This window comes from Mustela erminea, chromosome 1 (assembly GCF_009829155.1).
Source record: "Mustela erminea isolate mMusErm1 chromosome 1, mMusErm1.Pri, whole genome shotgun sequence".
NCBI classification, from domain to species: domain Eukaryota; kingdom Metazoa; phylum Chordata; class Mammalia; order Carnivora; family Mustelidae; genus Mustela; species Mustela erminea.
In genome coordinates, this window is record NC_045614.1 from 192,906,308 (window position 1) to 192,917,447 (window position 11,140).

The window sequence follows — 11,140 nt, forward strand, 5'->3', positions numbered from 1 at the left end:
TCAGAGCTTCAAACTGAATTCTAAAATAATACAGAAAATATCTCCTGGTTAGTGACAGCTTTTCTAATATGACACTAATATCATAAATTATAAGGGAATGTACTGACAGATTTAATGACATAAAATCCAGCATCTTTGGCATGTCAGAAATACCACAAATAAAATTAAAACAATAACAAGTCTAGAGATTTTGTTTATTACACACTTGTGAAAAAGGGTTAATTAAGTACATTTATAGGTTAGAGTAAAGACGCCTAGTGCTACAACTTACTGATATGGAAAATCTTGGAGATAATCAGGTTTGGGAAAGAGACCAATAATTTTATTCAGGGAGTACTAGATTTGAGTGCTCTTACATCATACAAGAGATTCTACGTAGATAATTGTATATCATATTTATGTTAAACAAAAGACATTCAAATTATTATTTTTTGCTATTAAGATTTTATTTTTAATATGCCATGAAAATCTTGATTTTATATTTTTAAGATATGTTCCCTGGTGCATCTCTTAATGCTCCAAGTTTTACCATTTTGCTCCCATTTTCTTTGGGAAATGGGATTTCTCCCATTTTCTTGATCCAATAAAAGATGCTGGATATAGTTCTGTCCTCCTCTTTTTATATTATAATATTAAATATAACCTTAGTTACCATATATCTCTATCTGATTAGAAAAAAAAAACCCTTTACAAATATTAGAAACCTGGTTTTGAAATGCTTCTATTGGTTTTTAACCCAATCAGCATTTTGCAGGTTTAAAATAAACACACACACACAGCAGTTTGAACTTATACCTTACTACTTAATACAATTCTGCTGAAGAAAGGGTAAGATTGAAGAAAAGTAACTGTTCCATTTTTTCATTGGCCTCAAAAGTGTACACTGCCCAAAAGGATACATCAAAATGAAACCCAAAATGACGATTTTGAAACTTAGACAACTATCAATTTTTACCTCAAGCAGACAACGTGAACAAGAAACTAACTGTATTTACATATAGTAACTATAATTGTACGGCTTCTTAAATCATCTAAGAAGGGTCTTACATTCAATAATCAAGAAATAATTTTAAGTTAGTAGTTATTTTCACTTAAAAAGATGGTATCCCTTTTTCCACATGTATTTCTCATGAAAGAATGTGTTTTCTTACACAAATATTATACATATTGGAAGAACAACAATAGTCAGCAAAAATGTGACATTTCTGTTTACAGTTGCTCCAAAATATTTTTCAGTTTCACAAAGCCATTATCCAGTGCGGCCGCAAAATAGAGACTGGAGATTCTAGATGGCAAATGTTATTTCTAAAACCAATGTTAAGTCAGAAAAATGTAAAATAGGCATGACCCTAAATTTCTGGATCTAGTAAACTAAGAATAAACGCCTAAGAAAAGTTTCCTACTATTTTCTGAAAGAAATAAAGAGGTTTTTGTTTGTACAATATTCTGGTTTTTTTTTTTAAGATTTTATTTATTTATGAGAGAGAGAGAGAGAGGGGAGAGAGCGAGCACAGGCAGACAGAATGGCAGGCAGAGGCAGAGGGAGAAGCAGGCTCCCTGCGGAGCAAGGAGCCCGATGTGGGACTCGATCCCAGGACGCTGGGATCATGACCTGAGCCGAAGGCAGCTGCTTAACCAACTGAGCCACCCAGGCGTCCCAATATTCTGGTTTTTGATTGTACAATATTCTATGTGCTGTATGGATATGCAATTTAAATAGCTATATGCTGTGTCCATCTCTGCCCTATTTCCTATAGCTCTCCCTTTCCACCCACAACAATATACTATCTTTTACCGAGTTATAGACATTAACCTAAATCATCCCACATGGTCCAAGGGAAGAGTTAACGTAATACATGGATGTAAAACATGACAGGAAAAAAGTCCTTTTCAATCTTCTCAAAAGCAAAATATGTTTGTATCACAAGTCCCTCAGGAAACACTAATGTCTTTAATTTTTGATAGTGTCTTTTTCCTGATACTATACTTGAATGTGGTTGTCTTAGTCAGCTAGTGCTGCTATAATAAATTACCATAGAATGCATGGGGTAGAAACAACAGAAATTTATTTCTCATAGTTCTGGAGGCTGGAAGTCCAAGATTAGGATGCCAACATGGTTCTGGTGACAACCCTCTTCCAGATAACAGACTGATGACTTGTATCTTCACATAGTAAAGAGAAGGTAAGAAAGTTCTCTGTGGCTCCTTTTATAGGGCAGTAATCTAATTCATGAGGGCTGTACTCTCATGATCTAATCACCTCCCAAAGTCCTCACCTCCTAATAACATCATTCTGGAGGTTAGGATTTCAGCCTATGAATCCTGGGGGGACACAAACATGCAGTCCCTAGTAGTGGTTCCAGCTTCTGCAGGACTCTTCCCCCACCACTTCTCCTTGAGTACCAGCTTCTGGAACTTTTCCAATTAACATCTGAATCAATATTCCTAATTTGGCTAATTTTCTGAAGTCCTTGAAGATTTTCTTGACCTGTTGGTAGCAATCCTGGGAGCAGTGAAAGATTCTGCTGACGGATATATCTCATGTCAGCCAATGTTGACTTCATAAAAGTTCAAGGGCAAGTCCTACAGTCGTTGCAGCTGTAGCCACTGCTCAGAACTGAGGAAACCAGTTCTCACTATCTGAGGAAGTCAACCATAACCTGACTTTCTCTTTCTAGCACTTCCCAACAAAAAATACTTGTATGGTTGCAAACAAGCAACAAACTGGGAGAAGACATTTACAAAACATATATATGATAAAAGACATGCAATGCATGCAAAATACACAAAGTACTCCTTTTTAAAGAAGATTTTATTTATTTTGAGAGAGTGTGTACACATGAGTGGTGGGAGGGGCAGAGGCAGAGGGAGAGACAGAATCTCAAGCAGACTCCACACTGAACATGGAGCCTGACACAGGGCTCGATCTCATGACCCTGAGATCTTGACCTGACCCAAAATCAAGAGTTAGACACTTAACTGACTGAGCCACCCAGGCACCCCTTATATGACCCTTAAAACTCAACAATAGGAAAGCAAATAATTAAAAAGTGGGCTAAAGAGACACCTGGTAGCTCAGCCAGTTAAGAGTTTGCCTTTGGTTCAGGTCATGATCCCAGGGTCCTGGGAATAAACTCCACATCAGGGTCTCTGCTCAGTGGGAAGCCTGTCTCTCCCTCTCCTTCTGCCACTCTCCCTGCTTGCACTCACTCTTTCTCTCTCTCTTTCTGTGCCAAATAAATAAATAAAATCTTTGGGAAAAAATAGTGGGCTAAAGATCTGAACCGACACCTCACCAAAAAGATATACAGATGGCAAATAAGCATTTGAAATGATGTTCTACCTCATATGTCATTGGGGAATTATAAATTAAAATAATGATGAGATACTACCACACATCTATCAGAACACAAAAAGTCCAAAACACAGATAAAACCAATGTTGGTTAAGATGTGGAGAAAAAGAGACTCTCATTCATTGTTGGTAGGAATACAAAATGGTACAGCCCCTTTGGAAGACAATTTGGTGGTTTCTTATAAAACTAAACATGCTCTTATTATATGATACAGCAATTGTACTTCTTGATATTTACCCAGTGGAGTTGAAAACTTATGTTCCCATAAAAACTTGCACAATGAATGTTTATGGCAGCTTTATTCATAATTGCCAAAAACTGAAAATAACAGAGATCCTTTAGTAGGTGAGTGGATAAATAAATGGCCTTGCACTCAGAAAATGGAATATTATTCAGTGCTAAGAAGAAATGAGCTTTCAACCCACAAAAAGACATAGAAAACTATGAAAACGTATTATTAAGTGAAAGATGTCAGTTTGAAAAGGTTTCATGCTGTATGATTCCAACAGTATGACATTCTAGAAAAGGCCAATCTATAGAGACAGTGAAAAGATCAGTGGTTGCCAGAGGGAAGGAGAGGGAGGAGAGATGAATAGGTAGGAAACAGAGAATTTTTCAGGCAGGGAAACTAATCTGTGTGACACTGAATATGTGACCTCATACATTTGTCAAAACTTATAGAACAGTATAACATGGAGAAGGAGCCCTAATGTAAACAAAAGAGTTTAGTTAATAATAAAGACTGTATCAATATCGATTCATAAATTGTAACAAATGTATCATACCAATGCAAGAAGTTGATGGAAACCATGAATGGGGGGAGGAGAAATATAGGGAACTCTGTCAATGTCTGCTCAATTTCTCTGTACACCTGAAACTAAAGCCTATTAGTAATTTTTTAAAAAATATTTGACAAAGTAAAAAAGTACTTTACAGCTCTCTCTGGGTTGTATAAATCAGTTCATTGACATGATTTCATTGGCCTATATTCACAAGGCTAACCTGTTGCAAATGCTCTTATTGCATCTTCAGAAGGTTTTTACTGAGAGTTTCTTAATGTACCATTTGATTGTTGTTGGGCTAGTGGTGGTCACTGGAGTCTGCACTTGTGGAGAGCCATGCAGCAGGAGCAGGGAGTCACGTACTAAGCGAGGCCTGAAGAGTGGGAGGAGTGAGAGATTAACCCAAGGACTGTGAGTGCATTCGCGGGTGACGTTTGATAGATACCAGGAGTCAAGGGAAAGGCGCATGATCTGTAGAACAAAGAAAACCTATGGAGTCACGTACGTGCTCACGAGCACGATGCGTGCACATAGATAGTCCTTCTGATTGGTAGTTTTGTTAGTCGTGGTATACTCTGATTGGATATAGTTCACACTTGGTGGAGATATACTTGGGGGTCTTAGACTGGGGGGGGTCCCCGGCAGAAGATTGTGAATAAAGAAGTTTGCCACTCACCTCGCCTACGGGTCGTTCTTGCGGGTCGAGAGCGACATGCACTGGCTTCCATGCAGGTTTCTCTTGTTCAGTTGCACAAGGAGGTGCAGGTTCAGAATATCCTGTCCGTGATGCTAGAGCAGTGGGTACAGATCAGAAGTGGGAATCCGAGCAGAGACAGCAGTTGGACTTGAGCCAGAGTCACTAGTGTGGATGAACCAACTGGAACAGTGGTCTTAGGATTTGGTCACTGGGTTGTAGCTGAAGCAGGTATTATATCAGTGTTTTGGGATTTGTCCTCAGCACCATCATGAACTTCTCCTCATTTTGAGTATATTCTTTGAGGAGAGTTAACATCATTAAGAGCATCATCCTCATTAAGGGCCTTGTCTACAGAAATTGGTTTTTTCCCACTGCTCTAAATGCATCTTTCACCTTCAGTGTTGTTACTACAAAGCTGCAGTCAACTCCACTGGGTCCAGTTGCTGGCACTACACTGAATTCTAGAACCAAAGTCCTGACTGATCCTGGAGCCCCCAGTCCATATCACATTCCTGGAGATAATCCCCCCAACTCCCCATGTCACAGTACATTGTTCAGGTCTCTAGAAAGCTCTCCTCTCGGACCCCCTGCTGCACACAACCCAAACTGTCTCTTAAATGGCAATAGAATCAGTATTTCTTGGTTTGAAAAGATAAAAAGGAAGGAAAAAATTCCCCATCAGTATGTTAGTTTTCATCCCCTTAAAATAAGAGAGATTTTTTAAAAGATTTTATTTATTTATATGAAAGAGAGAGAGAGAGATCACAAGTAGGCAGAGAGAGAGAGAGGAGGGGAAGCAGAATCCCTGCCGAGCAGAGAGCCTGATGTGGGGCTCAATCCCAGGACCCTGGGATCATGACCTGAGCTGAAGGCAGAGGCTTTAACCCACTGAACCACCCAGGTGTCCCAAGAGATTTTCAATTAGAGAGGCATAATTCACACTGGAGAAATTATATCATACCATATTTTATTTTTTTAAGATTTTATTTATTTATTTGACAGAGATCACAAGTAGGCAGAGAGGCAGACAGAGAAAGAGAGAGAGAGGAGGAAGCAGGCTCCCTACTGAGCAGTGAGTCTGATGTGGGGCTCGATCCCAGGACCCTGAGATCATGACCTGAGCTGAAGGCATAGGCTTAACCCACTGAGCCACCCAGGCACCCCAATCATACCATATTTTAAAAAACAAAATTTAACTATTAAAAGTGGTTTTAAAATCACCTTCCTGTTTTTTGACATTTAGCAGCTGGGAAATAATAATACCCAAATGCATACACAATGAAGGCTTAGGGAAGAACAGATCCAATCAGGAGTTTAGTTTTAGCCAATCTATGTGTAAATTACTTGTAGATATCTACATGGAGTTGTTGAGTAGGTAGACATTAATTTTAAAATTGTTTCCCAGATGGCATGAAAGTCATGGAACTAAATGGCATTACCTAGAAAGTGAATGCATAGAGACGAAAAAAAATTATTTGGGAAAGACCAACTTAGAGATTTTCAAGACAGAACCAGATATTATGAAGTTGCCTGGTAAGGAGTGGCCAATGAGAGAGATGTCAATCTATCTCCAAGAAGAGTCCTTGGCGAGGAGTAAAGGAAGTGTTTCAAGGAGGAAAGGATAATTATTTGTGTCAAAAGCTACAAAATCATTTGTGTAAGCCAAAAGGTGCTTTTAGGTAAGGCAACAACAGGACTGAGAATTGACTTGGATTTGGCTGCATGGAGGTCACTGGTGACTTTGAACAAACAGTTCTTGTGGATGGAAAGAGACAGAAGCAGATTTGGAGTAGATTCAAGGGAGTGTGGGAAAACAGGAAGCATAGAGAACGTGTACAGGCAATTGTATTTAAGAGGTTACATGGCAAAGGGAAGCAGGGAAATGGAAAATGGACCTGAAGATGTGAAACCAAGGGGAGTTTACTGTCCTTTTGTTGTTGTTGATGGAAGAGGGAGGGGACAATTGCACACATGAAGTCTTTGAGCAGGGGAGCGGTGATGAGAGTCAGTACACCAGAGGAGGAGTTGACTTTAAGGCAAAGCACTACCCATCATATTCAACCACAGGGGGAATAAAAGATATATGATTACAGATGCAGGCTAGCAGATGGATAAGAAACAAGACCATCAGTTAAGAATGAGGAAGAGGGATGAGGTGTTGAAGGCTTTTATAGAGAAGAGACTATGCATAATAGCTCTGGGAGAGGGAGAGATTGAACTGACTCACAGATATCCCACAAACTCTCCTCTTAGGCAAGTCACATACCTGTCTAGAGGATTCTCAGACAGAGAAAATAATTTGGGGACTTTTTGTAGAATTTACTTTCATTGGAAAAAAGTGAGAAGTCCCAATTCATTTTCATTCTTCATGAGCTGTATCCAAAAGTTCTAAGCTCCAAAATTTTCTTTCTTCATTGTCCTACAGAATTTCGGGGTTGTTGTTTACTTCAACTAATACAACACCATTTAAATTTATTTCTCTTTAAATCTGTCCTTATAGAGCAACTCAAGAAATCAGAAACCTTGAAGGTGAGTCATAGAAGGATGCTTTTTTTCAGGACTAACTGATTAAAACCACAGTCTTAATCAAAGTATCCCATCTCTGATCTACAACTGTCCTGGCATATGACACAAGATATCATCTTATCCTAGAACCATTCCAATGAGAAAATGTTTCCTATAATATGCCAAAATAATGATTATTTAAACTTGGAGAATATTGCTGATTTGTTAAGATATCTGTCAGTGACCACCTAACACGGAAAAAAAAAAAAAAAAGACAAAAATAAAACTTTGTTTGTAACGTCAGGAAGAAAAAAATACTTTTTTCCTTCCACCCTTCTAGGTTCTTGGCTGAATCTCATAACAAAAGTCAGGTTAACAAGAGAAAATCATATAAATTTGTTTACTATAAGTTTTATATGACACAGGAGCCTTCAAAAGAAAGTGAAGATCTGGGGCAGTTGGGTGGCTCATTTGGTTAAGTGTCAGACTCTTGATTTCAAGTCAGGTCATGATCTCAGGGTGGTGGGATTGAATCCCATGTTAGGCTCTGCCCTCAGCAGGGAGCCTACTTGAGATTCTCTTTCTCTCCCTCTCCTTCTGATCCTCCCCACTCTGCATTCTCTGTCTCTCTCTTTCTCTCTCTCTCAAAATAAATAAATAAACCTTAAAGAAGAAGAAGAGGAGGAAGAAGAAAAGGAAGAAGAAGGAATAGGAGAAGGAGAGGGAAATGGAGAGAGAGAGAGGGAAGACTTCTTCAGAACCTTATCCCAGCCGACAGAAGAGAATTCCCTCCCCTCCACCCACCTCCAGCCTTCCTGTTTTACCTCAAAAGGCAAAAACAAAACAGAACTCCCCCCCCCCCCCCCCCGCCAAACATAGTTAACAGGGGTCAGGACTTCAAGGAAATAGATACATATATCTTTAGCCATGGAAGGGAGTCCAGGGTGGTAGGTAGGAGAAGATCTACCACTAGAGAAAAACTTGTGGAGGTCACAGTCCAAGGACAAAGGCCAACTAAAATTTAAATTTGAATTCCCCCTTGATGGGGATCACACCACCACACCAGCAGGGTTCCATTCTAACAGGGCATGACAGCTGTAAATTCTGCAAGGAACAGGCTTTTTCTGAGGTGGCATACTTAGGGAAGCCCAGTGCCAAGTGGGAAAATAAAACACAGACCCTAGAGGAATTTGAAGCTTCTGGCATCTATTACAACAGCAAAAATTAACATAAAGCCTCACACTAATGGCTTATTTACCTCAGTTTTAATTATTCATGCATATCATTTTCACCTTTCAACAAAAAAATTACAAGGCCTACAAGGCAAGAAAAACAATCTGAGGGTTTTGAAGGGACGGGGGGTGGGAGGTTGGGGTACCAGGTGGTGGGTATTATAGAGGGCACGGATTGCATGGAGCACGGGGTGTGGTGCAAAAATAATGAATACTGTTATGCTGGAAATAAAAAAAAAAAATAAAAAAGAATAAAAAAATTAAAAAATAAAAAAATAATAAAAACAAAAACAAAACAAAAAAAAAACCCACAGTCTAAAATGACAGGCGTACCTGGGTGGCTCCGTCAGGTAAGCATCTGACTCTTGATTTTGGCTCAGGTCGTGATCTCAGGGTCCTGAGTTGGAACCCTGAATCCTGAGTTGGGCTTTGTGCTCAGCGAGGAGTCTGATTCTCTCCTTCTCCCTCTTCCTCTGCCCTTCCCCTGCCAGTCACACCCTCCAATCAATCAATTAATCTTCAAAATGACAAAACAAATGTTAGAACCAGCTTCAGTTCAGATATGACCCAGCCATAGGGATTGTCATGCAGAGAATTTAAAATAATTATGATTAGCCTTTCTGCTGTCCAGAGAGGTCCACAGAGCATTGTCTGGTTCCCATTGTAACTTAAAGAGAAACTTTCATAGTGTCTGGAGCCTTGATGTCCTGCAAATGAAGGGGGAGGATGTCCTCAAGTTCCTTACAGCAGGAACCCATTCAGGTGGCACTGACTTTGAGTTCCAAATGAAACAGTACATCCACAAAAGGAAAGCTGATGGCATCTCTATCATCTGAAGAGAACCTGAGAGAAACTTCTGCTGATGGTTCATGCCACTGTTGCCATTGAAAACCCAGCTGACGGCAGTGTCCTATGGCCTGAGAATATGGGCCAGAAGGCTGTACTGCCATTGGAGCCAATCCTATCACTGGTCACTTCCTTCTGGAACCTAGAACCAGATCCAGGCAGTCTTCTGGGAACTGAAACTTCTGGTAATAACTGACCCCAGGGCTGATGATCAGCCTCTCACAGAAATGTCTTATGTTAACCTGCTGACCACCGTTCGGTGTATCACAGACTCTCCTCTGCACAGTGACACTGCCTTCCTGGGCAACAAGGGAGGTCACTCAGTGGGTCTGACGCGGTGGCAACTGGCCAAAGAAGTTCTGCACATGCGCGGCACCATCTGTGAACCTCCACAGAGGGTCATGTCTAATTTCTCCTTTTACAATTCTGAAAAGAGATTGTAAAGGAAAAGCAAAAGGGCACCTGGGTGGCTGTGGGTCAAATGTCAGACTCTGGGTTTTGGCTCAGGTCATGATCTCATGGGTCATGAGATTGAGCCCCTGTGAGGGCCTCTGCTCAGCAGAGAGTCAGCTTGAAGATTTCTCCCTCTATCCCTCCCCCCACTCATGTGCACGTGCTCTCTCTCTCTCAAATAAATAAATAAATAAATAAATCTTATTTAAAAAAAAAAAAAAAAAAGAAGAGCAGATCACTGCTGAGAAGGCTATGTGACTAAGAAGGAATTTCAGGGTGAATGGACTGCTCCAGCTCCCAAGTTCACTGCTCTTCAACCCAAGGTCACAGGCTGGTCTGACCGCCTGCAGGTGTCCTCTGTGCCTACCCAGCAGTTATCCACTGAAGACTGACGCTCTCAGCCTGCCCCTGAGAACTGGTCTGCAGTTCCCACTGCTCTGGCCACTCAATGGTTAAGAACAACCACTGAGGGGTTTTAAGTTGTTCATCCACAGACTCTCAACCGGAAAATGGAAATAAGGTTGACAGAAAATAAAGTTTCTTTAAAAAATTCTTTAATAAAATAAAATAACTAATTAATATTGTAGCAGACCTAATGGAAAAAGTGGACAATATGCAAGAAGGTAGAGGTAATATAAGCAGAGAGAGGGCAAATCTAAGAACGAATAAAAAAAAGAAATGCAAGATATCAAAAACACTATAAAATAATTGAAGTATGTCTGCTATGGGCTCATTGGTAGACGTGACATGACCAAGGAAAGAATGAGTGAGCTTGAAGATAGATCAATAGAAATAACTGAAAGAATCTAAGGGTTAAAAGAGACATTAAAAACTGTCTAGTGTATTTACTCATTTTTCTTCCTGGAAAAATTGGATTAAAAATACATTCTCTTTTCTGGTGGGATGTCAATGATGTCAACAATCATTTAACTCTTGCCGCCAAGACTTGCAAATAGAAGCATATAATTTAATAGAACTAGCTTAGGTGAAACAACTTTAGGCATTTAAATACCATTTGCCTCTAAAATGCAGTGCAATATACAAATTATAGGCAGTTATAGTTTAATAGAATTAGAACAGGATCCTACATTTTTTCCACTATTTTACAGCATCCTGACCACATTTCTTTAATATATTTTCGTTGTCATTCTTTGACTAAATGCCCTACATTCTTTATGCTATAGCTTTTACACTTGTCTACTGCTACTTTGATCTTTTCTAGGATTAAGTATCAGTTGTCAAACACTGAAATTAAAAGCTCTTATTAATG

General features: G+C 39.7%; 1 pseudogene; it reads left to right on the forward strand.

Moving 5' to 3' along the window:
* The first annotated feature begins 4,863 nt into the window (after window positions 1-4,863).
* LOC116591881 lies at window positions 4,864-10,349 on the forward strand (annotated as a pseudogene).
* Window positions 10,350-11,140: the final 791 nt, after the last annotated feature.